Genomic DNA, 27,951 nt, shown 5'->3' on the forward strand with positions numbered 1-27,951 from the left:
TTAACTAGCCATCCTTTTAATTATAGATTTTAGGATTTTGCCAGAAACAGAAGCCAAGCTTATAGGCCTATAGTTTTCAGATTTCATTCTTTTCCCTTTCACAGAAATCAAGACAAGATTTGTCCTCCTTCGATCCTGTGGCATCTAGCCCATTTTTATGTCATCTTTTAAAGATCACTGCCAATGTGTTCAGTAATCACACATCAGCTCTTTCAGCACCTTGGTTTCTGATTCATCTGGGCCCTTGATAAGAACTCATTGATATCAGATAATTCATTCTTTTATTATCTTCTAGCTGATCTTGGATTTCAAGACTTTATTAGCCAATTTTTTTGTTTCTTCTAATTCAAAGATTATTCTCTTTGGCAGAGAAAAAATAAAACAAATTAAGAGTTGGTCATGTCTGCCTTTTCTCCCTCCACTAGCCCCCATTTCATCTACCCTGAGAAGTAGTCCTCTCCTTTCTTTGGTTGTCTTCTTTTCCCCAATGTGGCTGAGAGAAAAAAAATAACCAATCCCTCTTTGTTGTCTGAAGCTTTTCTCATCAAGCTCAGCTAATTCTGAGCCTTAGCACTCCCTTCAATACTTCTAACGGGATTGTGTTACGCATTGATATTTATCTTCCAGTATACACACTTGTTTCTATCTTCTGTACATCTTTTTTTTAAAAAACCACTAAAACTAAGTTCATTGACCAGTTCTCTATACAGCCACATTATTCGTCTTTCTCTTTTATATCTGAATCATTTCTCTTTGTGTTATCATAATTTCATTCTAGGGACAGTTAGGTGATAAATTAAATGGAATACCAAGCCTAGAGTCAGGAAGACCTGAGTTCAAATCTCATCTCAGACATTTACTGGCTGTGTGATCTTAGGCAAGTCACTTAACTTCTCTTTGCCTCAGTTTCCTTATCAGTAAAATGGGAATATTGATAGCACCTACTTCATAGCGTTGTTGTGAAGATCAAATGAGATAATATCTGTAAAGTACTAAGCATGTTATCTGGTATATATGTATATATATATATATATATACACACACATACAAATATATGTATATATGTATACACACACATGCATATATTTGTGTGCGTATGTGTATGGAGAGAGAGAGAGTAGGTACTACATAAATGTGATTGTTGTTCAGTCATTTTCAGTCATATCCAACTCTTCATGACTTCATTTGGGTTCTTTTTGGCAGAGATGCTAGAGTGGTTCACCAGTTCCTTCTCCAGCTCATTTTATGGATAAGGCAGCCAAAGCAAACAGGGTTATGTGACTTGCCCGGGTTCACACAGCTAGTGTCTGAAGCCAGATTTGAACTCAGGAAGATAAGTCTTCCTGACCCCAGGCCTGGCACCCTGTCCACTGCACCATCTAGCTGCCTATAAAAATGTTAGCTTTTATCATCATCATCATCATCATCTTCATCTTCATCATCATCACTATTATTATTGAGTTTCCTAATTCTTTGGCACTTCTCCCATAGAAATTAAGGCTATGACATCCTAAATCTCTTTTGAAATTTGTTCTCCCAAAATCTATCGCATCAACCATATTCAGATTGTATTTCCTTTTCCACAAACTCTAAAATGAACTCTTTAGGGATGTCTTGTCCCTGCTCCCTCCCCCCACTAAATTTTCCATCATTTCTACATCAGCAACCAGTTCCTTCTTGTTGATAAGTATCATGTCTATAATATCAGTTCCCCAATCGCTTCCTCTCCTTTGAAGAATGAAATCATCGCTGAGGCAAAACCAGAATACATTGTTCTGCTTTTGGAAGAATGAAAGCTCTAGGAAATGGTAGATATTTGTAGGATTCTATCATTACTATGCAATGTTTCTGTAACAGGCTGGCAACTGGTTTCCTGAATCCTTCATCCATCTCTACCTTCTGACTACACGGTTTTTAGTAAACCACAGTATACTACTATATTTATCCTATAGTTTGCCTTAGTTGCCTTATCTGTAAAATGAACTGGAGAAGGAACTGGCAAACCACTCTAGTATCTCTGGAAAAAAAAAAACAAATGGAGTCATGAAGAGCTGGATATGACTGAAAATGACTGAACAACAGCATTTATATAGTACCTGCTCTCTCTCTCTCCACACACATTCATGTATGTGTAGAGATGTGTGCATATGTATATATGTATGTGTGTGTGTATATCTGTATATATACATATATACACATATATGCCAAATAATATGTTTAGTACTTTAGTAGTATACACAGTATACTACTACCATAATATTGTTTCTTTTTCTCTCCCTATTGGTTCTCACTCTGTTTCTATTATGTTTATCCCCTCCAGGTCATAGACTTCCTCATATTTTGTTCAAAAAGAATGTACATTTTGTCTAATTTATTCCTTTTTAGTATGGTATTCCAGAGAAATATTCCAGTCATGAGTATAGACAACTTGTCAAGTCTCAGCAAGGTCAAATTTACTTCTTTATATTAATAACTCTAGTTTGCTGAGTTTAATAATCATACTTTACATATGTGTGTAGTGGAAGAAGAATAGATCTGGGCACAGACATCTGAGTCTATCCATTGAATTTTTGCCCTTTATCTTGGATGTTGTATCCTGTGAATTGCTGGCCCTTGCTATTGAAATTTTCTTTCCATGAATGAACAAATAAATGAATGAATGAACAGGCATTTACTAAGCATGTACTATATATCAGACAATGTGTTAAGCACTAAGCAAACAAATACAAAAAGATAGTTCCTGCCTTTGAGGAAGACAACACATGTAAGGGAGTAGTAGCAAGAGAAAGGTGTTTTGGATTAGAAAGTTACAAGGATGGTGAGCAGAAGCAAAGGAAATCAATTTACATGTCCTTTCAAGAAATAGTTTTGTTAATTTGATTATTGTTCCTAGAATTAGAGGTGGAAATTGGGTTGGTGCAATGAGAGTTAGTGGATTGGCATCAATGGCATGGCATGAAGATGGTCAAAGAATGACAATGAGATGGGTCTAGATCTACTTATAAAGAATTCTCACCATTCCTCCCAGGGCAGAAGTGGGGTCATAGCCAGTCGTCCTGATCTTTATCTTATCACTAGACTCAGATGGCTTCAGAGGAGAAAGTGAAGCTGGTGACTTTGCACAGCCCTCCCTCACTTATATCCAATTCACTTGCAAGTCATGTCATCACCTTCCTGATTTCATGGCCCTCTTTGAAAACAAACGATAAATAACAACCACAACAGGGCAGGAACTGGAGAGTTGGTCAGAAGGCAAGGCATGAAAACGATCAGAAAGCTATGCATTCCTATTCCACACCTGCTAATTTCTGAGTTATCTATGCTTTCTCATTTCCCTTCCACTTCTAGTTTAAACCTTTCTTGATCAGATTCACAAATCTCCAGGAATATAGTGTTATTTACATTGGTTAAGTGTATTTCATGACTAACCATGAGCTCATCATTCTGACATCTTAAGCTTGTGGTCCAAAAATCTATATTCCCCTTCTTAAATGCAATCTTTTTATCTAGCTCTGCACTTCCCAGCTTTTCTTCAGCAATCTTTACCTTCAGTTAGGAGCAGGGATCTGTTCATGTGGCTTGATCTAGTAAAAAGGGAATCTAAGATGAGAGCTCACAAGCTGAAAATGTGAATAGATATCTTGAACCTTGGTATAGATTTCAAGAGTCCATGTTGAAGGGGAGACCAGCCTACATTTGCTAGAACTGATCCCCAATCTTTGTCACTCTTATTTCTATTTCTCATATTTAACTCTCATACCAAACTTTCAAGAATAATTCTTATAGCTAAGTGCCTTTTTGGTGCATCTGTTCACTTTGCCATTGTCTCAGTCCCTATTGCCATTCCTATCCCCCAAAGCTTTGGCTAGTGCCCTTTTACACCTGCTCCTGAAGTTTTCCTCCTTTTTCTCATACGGTAAACTACTTGGCTTGTTCAATTGCTTTTGATATGTAATTAGCAGATTCCTGCCAAAGGCCTAACAGCTGTTATCTGTGAGGAAGTCTTATGCTGAAACCCAATTTCCAGCTACTTCTCACCTTTTTATTTTCTTCATGTCCTCTTTTCTTCTCTCCTCCTCTCCCCTCTCCTGTTATCTTTTTTACTCCCCTTTCTTCTCCTTTCTCCAGTGTTCAGACCAGAGACAATTACTATGTCCAGTATTCTGACCCAACTTAATTATTCCTTTCAGTACCTAGACTTGGTTCCAAATTACTTTTAGTTATTTCCAAAAATAAAATCCAATCCAATTTTAAAATTTTTCCTTCTGATCCTGTTCCTGACTTTCTCTGAGTGTCAGAACTATGCCCCTTCTATGCCTGGCTCATCTCAGAACTTCCCTCAGTACCTGGGGCCTCCTCATTCTTGTGGCCCATTCTGCAAAGCCCACCCTCTCCCTTCTCCCATTGGTGAATCTTTCCTGGAACGTCCATTTTGTGGAGGTGCCCGGGCAAGCTTGCTTTCATTCTCCTCCTAGTCCTGTTTCTGATTTTCTCTGGACTTCAAAATTATCTATACACACACACACACACACACACAAACACACATACTTTTCTGCTCCCTTTTGTGTGTTGTCATCCCCCATTAGAATGTAAACTCCTTGAGAGTTAGGAACTTGGTACAGTACATAATACATAACAAGCACTTAATAAATTCTTGTCTCCTCCCTTCCTTTCTTCCAGGCTCAAAAGAGAAAAGTTTGCCATTTACTACAGATATTCAATTAAATGTGCCATAGACTCTGAAGGTAATTCCCAATGTGGAGTTTCTAAAAGTATTTGGAGCGGTAAGTTATAGCTTCCTGAGGTAACTACTTGAATAGTGGGCACCCTTCACTGAGATTTATAAGTTCTGGTATGTTTTACTTTAGCATCGTGTCCCACATAATCATGTTTCACAGTCAGCAAGCATTTTTTAATTAACAAGTATTTATTTTTCTCTTCTTCTCATCCCTCCCCTCCTTGTAACAAATATGCATAGTCAGGCAAAACAAAGACCCATATTGGCTGTGTCCAAAATATGTGTGCCATCCTGCATATTAGTCTATCAACCCTCTGTCAGGAGATGGGTAGTAAAGTCAATTCCCTACTATTTTATTATAAGCTCTTCACAGTAGGGATTTGGTAGATGATGATTATTGAGGAGCTCAGTACCTAAAGTTGCTTCTACCATTTTCTAGACAGACAACTTTCTCTAAAAGTTCTAGGAATTCCAAATCTTAATTTCCATGTAAAATCATTTCTCTCAAAGATAATAAACATGATAGTAAACTAATCAAACAGTCAATAAGCAGTTATTAATTGCTTGAGTTATCAAGTGCCGGGACCTAACGAGGTCAAATCATTTTCCACATTACTAAGTGAAAAAAAGAAAAGAAGAGCCAGGGCCTTGGGGTATACAAGAAGTGTGCTGGACCCAGCTAGTACCAGCTCACAAGAGCTAATTATTAAATTTTTAGTGTGAGCATTTGTGCCTTGGAAATGAAAGCTTGATTTATTGTTTTGTTGATTGTCTATAATTAAGAAAGTGATAGAGAAAATGTTAATAATGCAGATTAAACTTAAAATTGTGTCATATGCATTTTTTAGGGAACTTGTTAAATAGTTACCAGAACACCCCTGCAGTACACCCACAGTTAGGAGGTATTATTTGGTGATGATGTGTCAAAAGAGAATGGGAGGAGTATTGGACAGGTAGGAAGAGAAATAAGAGACAGCAGTGTCATAAAAATCCAGAAAGGAGGTAGTATCCTGAAAAAGAGAGTGTTTATCAGTTTCATATATTACAGAGAGTATGAGGATTGAAAAAAGGCCACTACAATAAGTATTGTTGACTAACTTGACTGTGTAGCTCTCTTGGCACTTATACTCAAAGTATAAGATGTGGCAACTAAAAGAGATTTGGAAACCTTGAAGAGAACAATTTCCTTTGAGTGATGAGGTTGGAAACCAGATTGCAGAGGATTTAGAAGGAAGTAAATAGAATGGAAGTGGAGGTAATAAGTGGAGAGAGCAGCTGGTGAGATGGAAAGGAAGACTAAGAATCAGGCACTGGAATAATTGCAAAAGGAAGGAGATCCTTGGCTTGGTAGTCACCAGAATCTAGACTGAGTGACTGTGAACCAGGCACTGGAGTACTTGTGAAAGGAAAGAGAAATATCCTTGACTTTGTAGTCACCATAATCTAGACTGGGTGATGAATTTGGGTAGAATGAACCCAGAGAAGGAGAATTTGCTGAGTGATGGAGGTAGAGAAAGTGGTAACAGGGAACAAGGACTATTTCTACCCACTTTAGGAGTCGTGCCTGAGACAATGAAAACAGTATTAGGATGGATATCTATGGATGCAATATCATTGAGGGTAGCTCATTGTGAGCACCAGAAGAGAGAAAAAACAGGAGAGGAATGACTATAAGGGGAATTTTGTTAATCATGGAATTGCTGTTCCAGAGAACATAGTGTAAGGAATGGGCAAAGTGGAATAAGACATTGGAAGAGTAGAGTTAAGGCTGATGGGATTGAAAGAATGAAAAGTAGGAGTTGAGGAGAGTGGTTTACTTAGGCAGTGGGGCATTCAGTATCACTGGGAATGGGAGAAGGAATGGGAGCTTGCTAACCATTAGAGAATGGATCCCAGCAAATTGTCAGTGACTAGAGTAACACCACTGATTATGGCAGATCAGTAGACCATTCAAAGTCATGATTCCTTGAAATCTCCACATGATCACTGTCTTGGCATACTCAGACTTGAACGAGCATCCACTATGTAAAGTGGTCTTTCCTAAGATTTCTGGACAAAAGAAACAGAATAGTCTCTACCTTCCTGGAACATACAATTTGACCACACATATACACTATAATTTATATGAACTATATAACAAAACAAATAAAACTTGTCAGCATAGTATAACAGATATGATGCTACATTGGCAGTGAAGAGGTGTGAATCTGAGCTCCAGTTCTGACAGTCCCATGCCAAATGACCTTGGGCAAGTTACTGGAACTCTCTGACTATCTTTCCATCTGTAAAATGGAGCAGGACTAGATTAAAAGCTAAGCTTCTTTGCAGATCAAAGATTTTATGAATTAAATGTATAATCATATAACTAATTATAGCTACAGAGAGATGTAATTATCTTCTTTTATCTATATACATTCTATTACTAAAATAAAACCAGCCTAGGTGTCACTTCTTCCATGAAATTTTTCCCTATTAATAGAGATCCCTTCCTTCTTAAATTTCTTGTGCCTCTCTTTTTAACCCTTTCCATGGAGACAGCTAGGTAATATAGTGGAGAGAGTACTAGACCTGGGAAAAGGAAGACCTGAATACAAATCCATCCTCAGACCCTTACTAGCTATGACCTTGGGTAAGTCACTTAACCTCACCATGTCTTGGTTTCATTTTTTGTAATATGGTGATAATAATAGTGGGCTTGTTGTCAGTCCTTCATCATCAGTAAGTAGTCATTAAGAGCATTGCATTGTGCTAAGCATTGAGGATACAAAGAAAGGCAAAAGATAGTGCCTGCTCTCAAGGAGCTTACAGTCTATTGGAAGAGACGACATACCAACAATGTACAAAAAGCCATATACGGGATAAACAGGAAATGATCGACTGGGGAAAGGCACAAGAATTAAGAGGTGCTGAGAAAGGCTTCCTGTGGGATTTTTGCTAGAACTTGAAGTAAGTCAGGGAAGCTAGGAGGCAGAGATGAGAAGGGAGAGTAATCCAAGCATAGAGGATAGCCAAGAAGATACCCAGAGTTGAGAGATGGAGTTTCTTTTGAGAGAACAGCAGGGAGGCCAGTGTCACTGGACAATGATGTATATATAAGCATATAAAGTGTAAAGATTTGAAAGCTGAAAAAATATGACCAATACAATGACCACTGATGGTTCCAGAGGACCAATGAAGAAAATATGCTCTCTATTATAGAGTCATGACAGATTTGGGCTGTAGAATAAGGCATTGTATACTTCTGTTGTTGGGGTGGTTAGTATATTAAGGGCTTTGAAAACTAAATGGAAGAGTTTATATTTTATGCTGGAAATGATAGGGAGTCATTGCAGTTTATTGATAGAGGGATGACACAGCCAGACCTGTACTTTAGGAAAATCACTTTGAAGACCAAATGGAGGATGGATTAGAATGGGGAGAGACTTGAGGCAGGCAGGCCCACCAATAGGCTAGTTTGATAGTCCAGATGTGAGCAAAGGCCTGCACCAGAGTAGCAGCAGTGTCAGAGGAGACAAGGGGGCATATTCAAAACATGTTACAAAGGTAAAAATCAACAGGCTTTGGCAACAGATGGATATGGCAGGTGGGGATAGTGAAGAGTTGATGACGATACCTAGGTTACAATCTGGGGGACTGGTAGGATGGTATTTCCCTCAACAGGAAGAGGAAAGTTCGGGGGGTGGTATTTTGAGGGGGAAAGATAATGAGTTCAGTTTTGGACATTTGAGTTTTAAGATGTCTACAGGATATCCAGTTGTGGGGATCAAAGGAGACAACATTTGTAAAGTACTTAGCATAATACCTGGTACATAGGAAACACCTAATAAATGCTTGTTTCCTTCTTTCCTGTGCACTTATTATATTCCAACATTGTTGTTATTTGGGTTTGTGTTGTGTGTCAGTAGTGGGATAAGGTGATGAGCAGAGTTGCTCAACCACTTCTATTTGCCCTCTTCACTATACTACTAATTTGTTGCCTAGATGAGTTTCATTGAAACACTTCCTCAGCTCTAGCAAGTTGTAACAAAGGATCAATAATTCATTTTCTTTTCCAGTTCCAAGCCCCCCAGATAGAGACAGCACCCTTTAAAAACAACTTAGTCTTAGATTTTTCTCTCCCTCTTCTCTTGGAATGATCTCTCCTTCAATTGTCTCTTTCTATCTAGTAAGTACACCCTACCTAACAAAGGACTATAGTCAGTTTTGTCTGTAAAGACAAAATATACATTTAAAATTAAGAAAGGTAAATAAAGATATTTTCCCAAGCCCTGGAAAAAAGGCATCAGGCTTCTAAGAGGGACCTTGGAGGTCTATAGACTGGGGGAATTTCAGCAACACATCTCTGTCCCAATATCCTTCACACCCAATTTGCTTCAGCAGCTTCACTGGGTCCCAGAGTTCTGACCCCTTCCACTTTGGCAACTACCAGTATTGACCCCTACAACCTTCCAGTTCCATATGGAACTTCATTCAACTTCATTCGATCTTATACACATCACATAATTCAAGTTGCTCTCCTAGACTCACTGAACAACTTATAGAGGTCACCTGTAGGCATGGACTATTATTCTTCCTCTTACGGCATTGTTTCCTTTCTGATCCACTGAACAGACTCATTTATACCTCATAGAGGAATACCCTGTCTTGACTTCAATTTTACAATTAGTTTGCAATGCACATCTTTCAGTTAATTTAACATCAGGCCCTTTTTCTGTGGTTACGTCTTTGAAACATCACATTCCTCACATGTTATATATCCTACTATTAGGTTGTAAGCTCCTTGAGAGAAAGGACTAAGTCTTATCTAACTTTACATCCCCAGGTCTATCAATAGTACATTTTATTTAGTAGGCATTTAGACAATGGTAAATTAAATGGTCAATACTAAGAGAATTAATTCAGTGGGAGTATACTTTTCCTACAGCAAGCTTCCTACCTATAGGTACTAACTGAGTAGAATCTCAAAGGGCATGGAAAACAATGTAATGTTTATAGGCAGAAGCTCTCATGAGTGAAGAGTTTAGGTATTTACCCCTTAGGAACTAGCTCAGCCATAGTATAGCTAATATTTTTCTAATAAAACTTTGATGTCTGCAGAAAAGAGTTGGGGAAATTAATTCCTTCTAAGTAGGCACAGAGACACAAAGGAATATCTGTTACCTTGCCTCAGTCTAGTCTAAAACAAAAGATGCAATAGCAAAGTAATTTCAAATGCCTAGAATTCAAAATGTCCTAGTAAAGCTAGAAGAGAAGAGGTGTTAATTGTTTGGAAAAATGTTTTATCATTGTTTGCAATAACAAATAGAATAATGAATACAGTGCTCCACTTGTAGTCAGCAATATTTGGGTCTGAATTCCATCTCTGACACCTATTAGTCAGAAGAACACAGGCAACTTTCTTAATGTCACTGAGCCACAGACATAGAAGATTCCATGTTAAAGATAATGTGGCTACACTAATTTGGGAGGGAAGAAAAAAGGGGAGAAAAAGAAAGTTACATGATAACTTTATTATATATTTAAAAGGAATAACAAGTTGTAAATAATAGATTTACACTTTCATGTACAATTGCCTTTTTTTCTATTCTATCATGTCAAGGAAATGCTTGTTTTATTTCTTAAGTTCAGAATGAAATTTTAAAATAAATGAATAAATGCCTGAGTCAGAGAGCTAGATATTTTCCTTCAGAAGAAAAAGAAAAGAAAGGCAAGAACAGTAAATAACAGAATTCTAGATAATACAAATGTGGGAACATCATGGAATTTGTTATATAAAGTGCTGAAAACTTTGCCTAGAATTTAGAACTACAAGTTTAGCAGCTTCAGACAAGATAAGCTGGAAAAACGAGTACTTTCCTTTCAGAGTGAATTATGTGGGGAGGAGAAAAATATCATATGATTGCTTCAAAATTAGGAGGAGCATATAGAAAAATACATAAAGGGAGAAAATACATGAATCAATATAGCATATTTGGGTGTAGAGGTTTTGTTGGCATGATAACAGGGAGTATGAAAACCATTTCTTAATAAAAATCATTTCTTAACTTTCAGATTTGAGAAGAAAAGAGCAATACTTCTCCCTGATGTCTACTAGTAACTATTATCAAAACACAGTTTTAGAGTAAGCAATCCTTCCTCCACTACAAGCTCCAAGAAATCAACTTTACATTAGATCTATGTTATACACTTTTGTAAAGATGAATCAATCTTAAGGCTGGTGTTCAAAATCATGGATTATGCTGATTTCTTCCTGGGTGGAATGGGGAAGAAAAAAAAAGAGACAAGCAATGACATTGGAGTCAATAGAACATGGTTCAAATCCTTCCTCAGTCACTTACTACAAGTGGTGACTTTGGGTAAAGTCACTTAATTTTTCTGTATCTGTTTTCTCATTTGTAAATGAGGACTTTTATAAACCGATGAAGAATGAAATGAGCAGAACCAGGAGAACAATTTATACAATGCTGTAAAAAGAGACAACTTTGAAAGCAGAAAGAACTATGACCAGTACGATGACCATTGATGATTCCAGAGGACCAATAATGAAGACATGATCTCCGTTACAGATGTCACAGATTTAGGATATAGAGGGAGACATTGTATACATCTATTTAGTAAATTTATTTTGCTTGACTAGTATTATTTATTGCCTGGCACATAATTAATGCTTCTATATAAATGTTAGCTATCATCATAATCTTTATCATTTATTGTTATTATTATTAGATGGCCTAAAAAGTCTCTTTCAGTTCAAAATCTAAGGCTCATCATACAGATATAACAGTAAGGCCTACATAACTACAGTTATTCAGATAACCCAAGAGGAAATTATTTTCTATAAGCTTAGCCAGTTGGCTAGTGAAATCTTTTAACAGCTGTCAAAATCACAGGGCTAAAACCAGTACGATGCCAACTATGTTATAACACGTCTTCATTTTATGTAGTATGATATGCTATGGCACTGGTAGCAACAAACTATTAAAAGAACAAGATGAAGATCTTCCATGTTTAACAAGTATTACTTAATAAATATTTATTGGCTATCAGATCTTCTGACAAGAAAAGGTTGAACAAGTATGGGGGTGGGGAGAAGGAATTAAGGCTCAAGAGAGATGAAGAGATAGTAAAAATGCATCTCACTATTCTTAATGAATTCAAGATTCTTGGCCCAGAACTATGCCCAAAGGGCTATAAAAACGTGCATACCCTTTGACTCAGCAATACCACTTCTAGGGCTATATCCCAAAGAGATCATACAAGGGGGAAAAAGACCCGTATGTACAAAAATATTTATAGCAGCTCTTTTTGTGGTGGCAAAGAACTGGAAATCAAGAGGATGCCCATCAACTGGGGAATGGCTAAACAAATTGTGATATGCGAATGTAATGGAATACTATTGTGCTAATAGAAATGAAGAGCACACAGACTTCATTATAACCTGGAATGACTTATACGAACTGAAGCTGAGTGAGGGGAGCAGAACCAGGAGATCGTTATACACGATTACAGACACACGGCATCTGTAAGGACTAACTTTGATAGACTTGACTCTTCTCGTCAGTGCAAGGTTCAAAGACAGCTCCAAAAGACTAATGATGGAAAAAGCTATGCACATCCAGAGAAAGAATTATGGAGTCTAAATGCAGATTGAGGCAAACTTTTTGCTCTCTTTTTTTTTCTTCTTTTTTGGTTTCATTTCTCCCTTCTCATGATTCATTCCATTGTTTATAATTCTTCATTACAACTGGACTATTATATAAATAAGTTCAATGTGAAAGTATATGTAGAACCTATATTGGATTACATACCATCTTGGGGGTTTGGGGGGAGCAGTGGAAGGGAGAGAAAATTTGGAGCCCAAAAACTTGTGAAACTGAGTGTTGTAAACTAAAAATAAAAAATAAATTTTTTTTTTAAAAATTCTTGGCCCAGATTAATGGCAGGAAAGCCCAAGGTACTGAGTAAACTTGCAAACCTAATACTAAGATGTTTTCATGTCTAATGTGATAAATGTGGATAGATATAACTCATATAAACAAAAACTCTTTAGGGTTCTCAATAATGTTGAAAAGGGTAAAGGGATCCAGGGGCCCAAAAGTTTGAGAATCACTGCGGTACAAAGAGTAGGACTTTTATAAGAGTTTAGACTCAATGACTTCTAAAGTTCCTTCCAAAGCTAAGGTTCTGTGACTTTTCATCAAGCTTAAAGATGGATTCCAGGGAGAAATGGTGTAAAACATCTGGAATTCAGTCTGGTAGATGGGTTTAAGAAAAAAAAAGTTCAGCAGCCTTACTGGAACTTGTTTTTGAACCAGTTTTTAGTCAGTTCTGACCCTTTGAGGCTCTATTTGGCATTTTCTTGGCAAAGATACTGGACTGGTTTGCCATTTCATTCTCCAACTCATTTTATAGATGAGGAAATTGAGGCAAACAGGGTTAAGTGACTTGCCCACAACCATACAGCTAGTAAGTGTCTGAGGTCAGATTTGAACTCATGAAGATGAATCTTTTTGATGCCAGCTCCAGCATTCTACCCTCTGCACCACCCAGCTGTCTATTGAAACTTACTGATGTCCTAAAAATGATCCAACTGATGACAATAGTGACCTCTGAAAAGTACAGATATAGGACTTCCGGTAATAATTTTATCACTTGCCTTTCTTGATGACCTCCCCTCAGCCCCTCAATTTTTACTGGCAGACTAATTTTGTTTATGAATAAATCTAGATAATGTCAATACTTTGCTAAAATTTTTCTCAATGTCTCCCTATTGCTCTCTGTTCAAACACCTTTGCTAGGTTATTCCAAGCCATGATCAATCCGGTACTACCCTTAACCTACCTTTTGAGTTTTGTCATATATTCCTTTCCTCTATGCTCTGTGCTCTGATCAAAATGGACCATTCTCTCTCTCTCTCCCCAAAATGTGCCTTGTGCTTTCCTGCTCTTCCTTTGCTGAAGCTGTTCGCTATAGCACTAGTGTCTTCTCTTCCCTTCTCAGGCTGATAAATTCCTACCTATCCTGTACAATCCAACTCAAATACCACTTCCTCTCTCAGAAGCCTTCCTTGATCTCCCTCCAGCAGTAATGACCTTTCACCTCAGACCTCATACTACACTTTGTTCTACAATCCTCCAACGGGAGAGTGGCAAACTGTAGCCTACTAGCCAAATTTAGCCCATGACTGCTTTTGTATGGCTTGTGGACTAAGAATGTTATTTTTATGTTTTAAAATGAAGTTTTGTTATATTTAGGAAATGTGCAGATCATTCTGAGTTCATCCATGCAAAAACAAGAGGACTATCAGGATGTGGTCCTCTGCCATAGTTTGCCAACCTGCGTCTTAATATGTGTAATATTGTCTATCATAGTTACCTTAACTCTTATCTATATATTAGATTACAAACTTCATGAAGGCAGGGACTGTGTCCATTATAAACTTGGTGTCTCCTAAAACATAGAGCATAGGGTTCTGCACGGATCAGTGTTTAATACGTGTTTGTTACATTATTTCATATAGTCCACTTTCCTTCATTCAAGCATTATTCCAGACCCCCCTACCACAACCATCTTAGATCAGAATATTTCTCCCTTTAAAAAAGAAAGAAAGAGAAGGAAGGAAGGAAGGAAGGAGAAGAAAGAAAGAATAGGGAGGGAGGAAAGGAAGGAAAAATGGAAGAAAAAAAGGAAAGAAAGAAAAGAAAAACATAACTTCTTACACAAAATTTCTACAATCTCCATTGACAATGCTTTCCAATATTTAATAAACCTCCCTGCCATGGAATTTTTCTTTAAGTCTAATCTAAATCCCCCATGCTGCAGTTTAAACACATTCTTCCTTAGGGGTCCTCAAAGGAAATGCAGAACATCTGCTCACCATCCTCTGGGTAACACATGCCTTCACAGCCTCAAACACCATTATTAAATCACTGTGCAGGCTTCTCTTCTGAACGTTAAATAAGACCTTTCCTGTTTCCAAACCCTTTAATCTTCTCTGAGGCTCTCTTCTAACCCTCTCCAAGTTCTCCACATCCCTCCTTAGTAATGTAAATAAAAACTGGACACGAAATTCTAGTAAGGTTCTGAGCAGTACTAAGCGCAATGGGAGATTACTACATGGTTCTATGGTCTAGACTCCTAATTATGCATGCTAGTATCACATATTTTTTTTAACCAGATTGCTACATTGTTGACTCATGGTCAGCCTGGGTTCCAATATGATCTCTAGCTCCTCTTCTGTTGCCCAACTACCCACCATTTGAGCAGGCTGGTATTCCATCCTATCAATACTACTTGACCTTGTTATAGATCATACTTGTTAGATTTTGACTCTTCCAAATTCCCAAGATTACTTTGTTGTTGAATCCTAGATTAAGATGGTGGACAATGTCACCACTGTACTGTCACAATCTCCTCTTTCTCTAGCATTTTCCCCATGTCAATGTCATCTGAAAAACTGAGGAGTGCCTCTTTGATCACACCAATGAAGAACAGAACAATGTGGGCTCTGGAACTTTTTAGAACATTGCTTACTGCTTTTTTATTTGCCTAATAACATAGGTAACAAAAACTCTTTGATGTTATCCCTACAACTGGCTATGCACTCCAATAACCATGAGGCCCAATCTGAATTTTTTTTTCTATTTTGTTGATGAATATCTAGTTGGACAAAATTTAAATTGCTCTGAAGGCAAAATGTTACTATATTTTACTACAAAATAATTTATCACTTCTCTTTAACCTGTAAGTCCTACCACACAGTCCTAGAAAGGCATTAGATTTGCTAGTAAGACATCTTTGCAGAGCTAAGATTTTATGATTTCAATGAAAATTTCTTTCCATTTATGATATTGTATAACCTATGGCTATTTCCTATAGGTACACTTCAGTGCAAATACATGGATGAGATATACATATATCGGGGAGAAGTTTGGATCACTAGATATTATATAATAAACAGTTTTTAATATACATGAGTTGGGAAAGTATACCTGAGAATGTTGATCTAAAAAGTAATTATTTCCTTCCTTCTTAAAATCCTAGACAGACTCTAACATCAGTAGGATAATTTTCTGCATTCTTCCAATTTTCCTCCTTCTAAAGTTTGTAGTAACTTCCGTGATAGATTAATCATTCTTCACGTTGTTGCTTCTGTCATGTGTTTTTAGTTTGGTATTTGAGGGATTCTGTCTCATCTCTATGATGTGTTTTCAGGTCTGGGTTTGTTGTCAAAGATTGTTGACAGTCAGTGTTTCACCAATGTCAGGAAAGAGATGCTTATTCAAAGCCCCTAGTCATCTGCCAGTATCATCTGGGTAATCTCTTTGAAATGAAAGATAAGAAAAATATCCATCTCACCTTGCTTTTTATTTATAGGGATCAGAATAAAAGAACTTAGAAAAGATAGGCACAACCTTTGACAAAATTGTGAAGTGAGTCAGATCTGGTTTTTTATGCCCCCAGTCTCTCATTTCTTTCCTTCTCTCAGGTATTTGATCTCTTCATGTTTCTTCTTTCTTGCTCCTTTCAAAACCTGTTCTCAGGAAAAGATTTGATGAGCCCACTCACACTCAGATATGAATGACTGCTAAGAAAATATGCTACCTTTCCCAGACAGACTTTGAATTTTAATAAAACATAGTAGTGATCATGCCTCACCTCCATATCTCCAAATCTTCAATAAGTTTTCATTTTCTACCAAATTATGGGCAAATGAAACTGTTATTCAAGGCTTTTTACAATATGGCACCATCTGACTTGCCAACCTTGTTTAACCATAGACAGATGATAGATATACATATATACATATATATATATACATACACACATACTGACTATATAATACACATATACATAATTTACATATACACACATGCATGTACATATGCATATACATATACATGCATACATATACACACATATCATTTCACACACTGCTGAACTCTTCTAGACATCTCATCATCCTGCAAGATCACATCAGCTCTGAAATTCATACCTCCTCAGTACCCTTTGCCTACAGGACTCCTCCCTTTGATTAGAGAACTCTTCTCAGATTCTCCATTTAAGGAAGGTACCCAGGTTGGCTATCTCATCACTTCCCATCCAGCTGCATTCTTGTGGACTTTCATCATGCCCCTTGCCAAATACCCCCCACTCCCAATCCTTTTTAGCTTCTGTTTATGTGTTTCCTCTGGCCATTAGACTGGGAACTCTTTGAGGGTAGGGACTGTCTTTTGTCTTTCTTTCTGTGCCTATCATTTAGCAATTACCTGGCATATATTAGATGCTTAATGAATGTTTATTGACTTATGGACATGTACACATATGCGTGGATGGATGGATGGATATACACATAAACACATGTGCATCATGCACGTACTTACAGGTGTACATGTATACATGCACTATGCAGCTTACAGGCGTGTGCACACGTACACACACATACATGTATGAGCTTTTCCTAATCCCACTCTTATATAGACCATAAAACTGTGTTTGAACTTTTCTAGTGGTCTTTTTATTCTTCTTTGAACTGTTGTTACTTACATATTTCTCCTGAACAGTAGGAATTATGTCAGATATATCTGACACAGTGCTTTTCAAGTGAGTACATAATTTTTAAAAATTTAACTTTTTTATTATGAGCTTAATCATCAACAAACCTAAACATATATAAATACACAAACACACACACACACATACACATATATATGTATATGTATTTCGAAGGAGAACAAGAAGTAAAATTGTATAAAGAACTATAAACTTCTGTTAGGTGAAGTTGGTTTTTAAATCATATATCAAATTTAATAGAGTACATATTTAATACATTTTTAGTTGTTGAGTTGGGTTGAATTGAATTGAAAAGTTTTAAGTAATGGTTTTCTAGCTGTGGAATTGCAGACATCAAGGATTTTGGGGGGTGGTCTTTCTGTTACTCCTGAAATCAGCCCATATATATGTGAAGTCTATAATGAATGTCACTATCTTTCATTGGCAAAGAATGGGGAGGAGGAAAAGGAGGAAAGAGGGAGGGAGAGGGGAGGAGATTTGTGAGAAAAGCAACAGTTATGAACAAAACATAGGACCTTGAATCAAGCCATACATACAACCTATATTATTATCAACCTATATATTATATCAAGCAAAAGCTTGAATTTGTTAAATTTCACTAGTGGCTATTATAATGCCAGATCTGGGAAGAATAACCCAACTTCCCTGACACTAACGATGAGAATCTTAACGACAAAGGTTTTGATTTTTTAATGAAATGTAAGTTATTCCTCTAAATTCTTTTGAGCAACATTAAGAAGAGGTTTTTTGGAAATCATGTTATTGCTTGGTTACATTTATTTCTGAAAACCCCTGCCCCCAATTCTGTGCCTGTCCATGAGCTCAGCACAAATCTGCCACTTTGATATTCACCAAACACAGCTTTCCCAGGTGGTTTAGGGCTGATTCAATAAAGATTAAGTTATCAGTACTAATCTAAACTCTCTCCCTCTCTCCCTCTCTCTCTCTCTCTCTTTCTCTCTCTCTCTCTGTGTATGTATACATATGTGCATGTGGGAGCAAGCTCGGGTGCATGTGTGTATATGCTTGGAATCAATCACAATCAAGTTTTAGAGACCATTTTGTCAATTTTTTGTTCCATTTGTAATTTTTTCACCTCCGGGATTAGTGCTTACCTTTGTTATTGAGAAGAAACAAAACAAAACAGAAACCCCACCAGTCCTTTTAAATTAGGAAATTTCCCAGTGGAACATTCTATTAAGAAGACAAGCTCTCACTTCTTCAGCAGCCAGGCACTGCTGTCAATTCCCCTGGGTGCTGAGAACAGCAAGAAGAAACAGGCTTGGAAAAAACTACTTAGAAATACTCTCCTTCACTAAATACAAGTTGAGCTACAGAAAGTTAGATTGGAAGAAACAATATTAACACCCAAAGCACCCATCTAGTCTAGACACTGTGAATAAGATATATGACTCTAAATGGCAACTGAGAAAACTGAAAACTGATCTTGAGAAACTTGAGACAGGGTTTGGATCTACCAGACAAATGGCTGGTCATTAGAACTGTGGTTGGTTATAACATGGAGGAAATATTTATTCAGATCTGTGACCAAAAAATAAAGTGAGTCAACCTATTCACTGAATGCCAACTGCTTCTCTAGGATGATGATAAAAAAGTAGGGCTACAAGAGACCAGGTCCTTAACCTTCAGCAATTCCAATCCAAATGGAGAGAAAGACACATGAGACAATTAGAGAATAAGCAGATATGCGATGGCAGAGAAAGAAAGCAAGAGAAAAAAAAAGGAATGAGAGATCCATGGGGGCTGGAAAAGTAGAGCACAGAAGTCATTGGATTTTAAATTAGAAGGTCTTGTCCTAGTCCTGCTAATTATTGTACTAACCATCGGGTAGCCACTACCCAACTGACCTGGGACAAGACCTTTCCTGCTCTGGGCCTCAGTTTCCTTCTCTGTAAAAGAGGGGAATGGATTAGATGACTTCTAAGGTCTTTTCAGCTCTGATATTTTAGGAGTTTAGTCAGGGAAAATATCAAAGGAACAGTCTGAGCAAGGATCTGAGCTGAGCCTGGACGAATGAGCAAAAACTAAATTCATGATGCCTGTGGTATTGAGTGATTTTTCTCAAAGTATAGAGATCCAGACACTAAAGTAAATCCCTAAGGAAGTAGATAGACTTGTTTATCTGCAATCACAGGTTTTCCATTACTATTTGTCTCTAGGTGAGCACTGAGTTTATGGATATTACACATCTCTGGGTAAGCATTTTAGTAAGCCTGACTAGAGATCTGAACTAATCTGTAACTGAACCACATTTTCCTGACATTGCATACCAATCTTCAAACTTCAACAACAACAACAAATTATTTTCCTAGGCACTTTGTACTTCTATAACCTCAAGGACATACATATATGAGTAGAAAAGGAGATGGACTAGTCATACATAAAGAATGAGTGCCAGGCGGGTAGCCGCAAAATATTAAAAGAACCTGAGGAAGGCCTCTATACCTTGGGTCCATTCTTCAAGAAGAATTAGACAAAGAGAATTTCACCAGATGAAAGTACATGGATGTGTTACAATCTATAATTTAATTTAGTGGAAGGAATATTCACAGTAATAAGGAGAAGGAAGAAAGGGGATAAACATTTATTAAGATCCAACCATGAAGAGAGAGGCAGAGTTGAGATGGAGGAGTAAGAGGAAGCAATTGAGCCTAGCTCCCCAGTGTCTTTTCTCCACAAAGATCTAGAAAATGTACCAGACTAAATTCTGTTTGGGAAAGACAAGAAAAAGTCATCATGAGCAATTTTTCTACCTTGGGCAGCTTAAGGAGATAGACTGAGAAATCTGTGGACAGTGGAGTTTGGGTTCTGGGCAGGATTCACTTGGGTTTTCTTTCTTGCATTCCAGCACTCAGAGATTGAAAAGGGGAAGGAATCACCACAGAAAAAAGAGATCCAAGGGGATCCTTAAACTAGCATGGGTTACATATGGCATCTTTGTCACCTACTACCAAGTTCCAGGTCACAGATCCAGGGTTGAGAAAAGCAGTCATAAGTCAGGGACATCACTGTGTACTGAGCCTGTTTGAAAAAAAAATACATAAAGAATTCTTCAATTCCAAATTTCTTCAAGGACATGAATATGGTCTTTATTCCTAAACCAGGGAGAGTCAAAACAGAAAACGAAAACTGCAGACCAATTTCCCTAATAAATGTTGATGCAAAATTTTAAATAAAATGCTAGCAAGAAAACTACAAAAATATATCACAAAGATCATACACTATTGCCGACTGTATTTAAACCAGGAATGCAGAACTGGTTCAATATCAGGAAAACTATTAAGCATAATTGGCCATATTAATAAGAAATATTTTAAAATATTATTTCAATAGATGCAGGAAAAAAGCTTTTTGCTAAATATAACACTTATTCCTATTAAAAACACCAGAAACTGGGACCTCCGGGTTACATGGCTAACAAGATAGAAGAGTAGACAAATGTCAAATATCTGATCCCCCAAACCTCTCAAATCTCTCCAAAACAGAATTACACATTCTAAATAAAGCAACTTTAGCTGTCTCCATGGTCCATGACACTTAGAATTTAAAAGAAGGTTAAAAAACCATGAACTGGTAGCTATCTTGATCTCAGCACCCCAACCCTACTGTCTACCATGCTACCTGCAGTGTAGCTGCACTAGTTGACCTAAGGACCCAATGCATGGGCTTGTAACAAAACCCAAAGACCCAACATATGAACTTACCACAAAATCCAACTCCACACCCTGGTACTCCCACTTTCTTTCCACTGCTGGAGAGATCTAGGCTTCAGGCTTCATAAGATTGCTGGGATTGTGACAGACAGCCAGTGCCCCAGCAGCAGTATTCTGTGCTGCAAAAGATCTCTGCAGGAGAGCAGAGAAAGGGATAAAAGGAGAACGGGTCTGGGCTTGAAATGAGTTCAGCCCCACGGCCACCCCTTCTTCCTCCCAGAGCCTCAGAGACCTCAGAAATGAGCCCCATAGCACCAATGTGGCAGCTCTGAACTGCTGATGCCAGGCCAAAGAACTAAGGAACAGAGGGAGTTGGACAGGGCACTGGAACAGGATACAATGTGTAGGGAAAGCTTATGTAGCACTCCATTGAGCTTGAAAGAAAGAGCATCCAGTACTTTCAAGTTCAGCATCTGACTAGGGACAGTTCTTCCCTTGCCAAATAACTTGGGGCAGAGACCTAAGCTGGTTATCCCTGAACTGCCCAGTGTAGAAAGAGGCTGAGACACTTTGAGTTCCAACCCTCTCTCCTCCCCTACCTGAAACCACTATTAGAGAGGAAGGAGTCAGAAAGAGAGCTATTGGGTAAAATAAAGGGAGAAAAGGCTGACATGGCCTCCAGATTTGGTAAAAAAAAAAAAAAAAGTTGAAGCATATATGAATAAATACTGTGAAACAAAGGAAAATACTTTGACACTTGAGACAGCTCTGTGGAATTTGAGGAGAACATGGAACCACATCATGCTGTTCTTCAGTGGTTTAAAAAAGAAATGAGAATGATGATAGGAGAATTTATGGTCTACACAGCAAAAATAATAGGCAGAATAGAAAAACTAAAACTGTGATAGCAGGTCTCACCAAAGAAACAAAAGAGAGAATGATAGTTTGGGAATGAAAATACATAGAAGTGAAGGACAATCTAGAAGAGAAGCAAAAAATAAATAATAATAATATTAAAAGAAAATATGTTCACTATTGTGAGAAACATACTTAGTCTAGAATAAACAACACGTGTTAGAAAGCCAGGAAGGTTTTCTTTATATTTTACATTTATTCTCTCTGAATAAATGGGAACATTCCATATGGAGAGCACAGGGACTCAGCCAATTATTCTACATTCCTAGGGAACAGGTACCTCCCATATGGAGAGCACAATTTGTTCAAACAAATGCCAGCCTTTTATATTATTCGAATTTGAATCTCCCACCTTGCTCTTCATTGGCCAGATGAACCCCCCAACTGCCCATGTCATGCCCCCCTCAAACAGCTTGTTAAGCATGCATACAGTCTTCTAACCTTTCACCTGATCAGCAGTCTGGTTCTGCTAGATCACAGCTCTGATTAGAAACAGTCACATGACTTACATTCTGCTAAAGCTGGGAGAAGTACTTTTAATCCTGTGGAAACAAAATTCCTCCTATGGTTTCCCACAACTATCTAAGCAAAACACACTGATTTCACAGACAGGAAGCATAAAGACAACCTAAGAATCATAGGTCTCCCAGAAGAACACAAGTTAAAAAACCTGAACACTAAAATGTAAGATACTTCCCAGAACTTCCAAACACAGAAAACTAAATACCAATTGAAATCATTCATAGGTTGCCTCCGGAAAAGAAACCCAAGGCGGCAAACTCTAAGACGCACAGTGGTTAATTACAGCAATGCAATTCAGAAAGAAGTCCTATAAATGACCAGGAGAGAAAGACTTTCCAATACAAAGGAAAGGACATTTGAATAACACGAGACTATTGTACAACCACCAGAAAACTGAGGAAATGGAATGTGTTCTAAGGAGCAACGTACATCCAGATGCAGCCTAAAGGGACCTGCCCTAAAAATCTAAGCTTAACCATAAACTGTGAGCTTAAGCATAAATTAGAAAAGATGAATATTCAATGATAAAGAGGGATTTGAAATATTCTTAGAAAGAAAACTAGAACTAAAGAGATTGTTTGCTTCCTGAACACCCCAAACAAGAGAAATGCAGGAGAGATGAGGGAAAGTAGCAGCGAAGGATGGCAACAATGTTACAGCAGAGAGACCAATGAGAAACATCTTTCTAAATATACACAAGGAGACAGGTAAAGCTAGAAGAACAGTGGAAGTAACAATGAAGAGTCAGGCCTGGAGCATTATGGGTAGAACCTGGTGATTACCTGCATACAGGTGAATCGATGCATTTTGTAGAACTGCACTACAAAATGGGAGAGGTGCATGAAAGAGTGGAATGAGAGCTGGAGGATGGGGAGGAGTGTGTGATGTGCTTTGGTCAAATAGAGGGCTAGCAATAAGGAGAACTTCACCCTTGTGATCTGAGGAAAAGAAAATCCTGCGGGGGAGTAGGTGAAGAGGAGGAAGGATGGGGGAAATGACTGGAAAGGGGAGGTAGAAGGGAAGCCTTGCTTTGGGGTTGGGAGGTTCTGCTGATGAATGCTTCTGTAAGTGAAGAGAGATATTCTTTGAAGAGGCATAGAGACCTTGGGCTAAGTGTGGTCTGGGGAATTTGGTACTTTAAGATACTACTTGTCCTACCTTGAAGGGAGGGAGTTAGAATTCTTGGGGGGCAACTGGCAGAAAGGGGAGTAAAAAGGAGTGGATCCAGGAAGGAAACTTTGAGGCAAATGGGGAAAATAAGCTAACTAGGCAGAGGAGGTAGTTCAGTGGGAGGCTACATAGTCAGAGGTGTGATCAGAGGGAGGGTCCTCCCATGTGGCTGGCAATGTTCTCTCTGTCTCCTGCAAAATCAGCATTATTCAGGAAGAGAGACACAATGGAAAAGAGGGATCGAGGGGCAAGTGCTACAAGGGTCAGAAACTGCCTAGAGGGGAGACACCAGAATGAGTAACTCAGAAGTTTCGATATACTATGAGGTACATAGAAGATAGAGACTAGATAATTACAGGAGTCAGGACCCAGAAAGGGGGAGTCTAGAGGAGATAGAAAGCATGGATGGATAACGAAGAGAGTGAAAGAAACCCATTCTGATAAAAGACAACAAAATAATTAAATTTTTAAAAACTAATGAACAATACTAGTTGAAAGGAGAAAAGGAGATGTTAAAAATTAGAGGAGAAATAGATAAATGGTAAACAAAAACACAGATAAGTAAAACTAAAAACTGGTTCTTTGAAAAGACTAATTAAAATTGATAACCCTTTAGCTAATATGATTAAAAAGAAGAGAGCAGAAAAATCACATCAATAAAATAGCAAATTAGCAAGGTAACATCACAACTGAACAAGAAGACATAAATGGAATAATCCGCCTGGATTATGTACAGTTACATGCTAACAAAACTGAGAACGCAAAAGAAAGAGAAATATCTTCAAAAACATAAAATACCCAAAATGTCAGAAGACCACATAAAGACCTTAAATAACTCAACCTCAGAAAAGAAAACATCTAGCTTTAAAGGAACTACAAGAAAAAAAAAAGTCCTGGACCTGATGAGTTCACAGGAGAATTCTATCAAAATTTTAAAGAATAATTTGTATCGATTCTTCATGAATTACTCTCAAAATTTGAAAAAGGATCCTACTAGAATCTTTTTATGAGTCTTAATTTTTATTGTTAGTCCTAATCATTATTATTATTTGTCCTGATTACCTAAATACCTAATACATAAACCAGGAAAAGATAAAATACAGAAGGAAAACTCTAGGCCAATACCATTAATGAATATTGACTCAAAAAAATCTTTTTTTAATCCTGTCAAACAGACTCTACCAATTTATCCAAGCAATAATTCATCATTATCATCTAGGATTTATACCAGAAATGCAAGGATAGTTTAACATTAAGAAAGTAATCAACATAAAAAGTCATATTAAAAACCAAAATATCCAAAACCCCATTATTATCTCAGTAGAGTAGGGAAGTCTTTAACAAAATACAATATTCTTATGCTAAAAATCCTACAAAGCATAGGCATAGAGGGACCTTTTGTTAATATCATAAAAGCATCTATCCAAAACCAAAAGGAAGTATAATATGCAAAGGAGATATATAAGAACCTTTTCCAATAAATACAGGAATGAAGCTAGGATGCCCATTCCCCCCAATATTATTTAATATAGTTCTGGAAATGCTAGCAATGACAAAAAGACAAGAGAAAGAGACATAAAGATAGGTAAAGAAAATATAAAACTATTACCATTTGCTGATGAAATGATGATATACTCAGAAATTCCTAGGGAATCAGCAAAGAGCTGTAATAAGACAATTTATAACTTCAGAAAAGTTAAGCCTATAGAATAAGTTCTCAAAATCAATAGAATTTCCACATAATAATAACAAGAAACAAGAAGCAATAACAGAAAAATCCCAAAATAACTACAAAATCCATAAAATATCTGGGGATCACCCTACCAAAGTGCACAAAGGACATGTATCGATTCAATTACAAAGTGCTCCTTAAACAATTTAGATAGCTGGAGGAATATTTAGTGCTTATGGCTAAGCCATGACAATATAATAAAAATGACAATACCATCGAAATTAATTTACACTTCTAATGATACATCAAATTACCAAGGTGATATTTTATAGAAATTGATGAGGTGATAACAAAATTCATCTGGAAAAACAAAAGATCTGGAATATTAAGGAAATTGATTAAAACAAGCATGATGAAGGGGGGAGTAGCACTTCCAGACTTCAAATTACATTATAAAGCAGCAGTTATCATTGATTTAGATAGATAGATAGTTCAATGGAACAGACCCAGGGAGGCACCTGCGATCTCAAGGCCACAGGTTCCCCACCACTGGAAGGCGAATTAGAAAGAACAGAACTCAGTAGCCTAATGTTTGATAAAATAAAAAACATTAATTACCTAGGAAAAAACTTTTTATCTGATAGAAAAACACTGCCGGGAAAATTCAAAAGCAATCTGACAGAAATTAGGCTTAGATCAAAACCATAAACCATATTCCACAATACATTCTAAATGGGTATTCAATCTTAATTGTAAAGATCATATTTTTTTAAAAAAAAGTTACAAGTAGGTCATATACCTTTCAAAGCTATGGTTAGGAGATACATTCTTAATCAAACAAGAGATACAGACAATTACAAAAGACAAAATATATGACTGATTACATGAAACTAAAAAGCTTAGGCAAAGACTTTGTCTTAGTGATTTTGGATCAAATTTCTCTGATAAGAATTTGATATTCAAGATGTGTAAAAAATTCATACATACATATCACTAATAGTCATCCTCCAATAGATAAGTGGTCAAAAGAAATTAACAAACAAATCTCAAAAGAAGAATTGCAAAATATTAAAAACCATAGGAAAGATTGCTCCAAATTACTAATAATAACAGAAATGCAAATCGAAACAACCCCAAAGTTTCACTTCACACCTTGCAAATTGGCAAAGATGAGCAAAAAACAAATGGCAATAGTTAATGTTGGAGGGGTTGTGGGGTGATGAGTACACTAATACATTGTTGGCGGAGCTCTAAAATGGTATGACCATTCTGGAAAGCCTATTGCCCTTATTAGACTACTTATTTAGACTAATTTATTTAGACTCCATCACTGGACTTATGCCCTAAGGAAGCCATCAACAAGAACTTTTCTTAATTTTTATAGCAGCACTTTTTATGATAACTAAGAATTAGAAACAAAATAGATGCCCATTGATTGGAGAATGGCTAAACAAATTGTGTTACTTTAATAGAATGAAATATTAGTGTGCTGTAAGAAATGATGTATGTAATGAATACAGAGAAGTGTGGAAAGATCTACATAAATCTATGCAAAGGGAAGCAAGCAGAGTCAATAAAACAATATACACAATAACCACAACAGTGCTATACTAGAGACTTCAAGGAACTTCTCTTTGAGTGAGATCTAGAGCTCTCCCTTGGTTGAACTGAGTTATCTCATTCCCAATGAGGAAACTCCTTCACTCTTAATATCTGGTATATATTTTCATATGTATAATTTCTCTGAGTTTTGTTTTGCTATCGACTTGAATAAATGGATGCCTTTGCACCATTATATTTATTTTGGAACTAGTGTTTGTTGGGAAGGATGTTAAGCCTAGGATATAGAGGTTGGAGACCTGCTGCCCCACCCTCAAAGGTAATGAAACAGTGATCAGAAGTTTAGCTTGAATCTGAAAAACATATCCCCTAGACTAATAATACTTAAGGAACAGATTGATATGACAGCCTGGTACCCCTTCTCTCCGAAGAGAGTAGAATGGTCAAGATTCTAGCCCCAATCTTCTGTTTCCCCTCCTAACGAAAAATAAAATCTTCCTTGCAGAAGGGTAGGTAAAGAAGAGGCTAGAAATGTCTATTCTGAAGTTGTATGAACTCAGGGGAAGGAGGAAAAGAATATGGCATTCAAATTTGGTTTGGTTTGGGTTTTTTTTGAGGCAATCAGGGTTAAGTGACTGGCCCAGGATCACGTGGCTAGTGACTGTCTGAGGTCAGATTTGAACTCAGGTGCTACTGACTCCAGGGGCAGTGCTCTGCGCCACCTAGCTGCCTCCCACTCAATTTTTTTTTAAAAGAATGCTAAAATTTTTGTTTACATATAACTGAGAAAAAATAAAATTAAAATTAAGTGTAAAAAAGTAGAAAATACTACAAAAATATAAAAAGTATTATTTTATTGCATTCAGTAAAACCATCCAAATATTAATAAATTATATAATATCTAGTGTTCCATACCCATCTTTTCTCAGTTCTTCAAAGAAGCAGAGTAGCATTTTTTCTTAGCACTTCCTTGGAGTGATTATAATTTCACTTTAATTTTTTATTATTTTTAATAATAATTTATTAAGTGCCTAGTACATGCAAGACATTGGTAATAAAAAGACAAAATGCAGGAGTCTCTTCTGCCTTCAAGAAGTTTACATTCCTGGAGATGGCAGCTGTATCTC

The sequence above is a fragment of the Trichosurus vulpecula genome, chromosome 1 (assembly GCF_011100635.1).
Source record: "Trichosurus vulpecula isolate mTriVul1 chromosome 1, mTriVul1.pri, whole genome shotgun sequence".
NCBI classification, from domain to species: Eukaryota; Metazoa; Chordata; class Mammalia; order Diprotodontia; family Phalangeridae; genus Trichosurus; species Trichosurus vulpecula.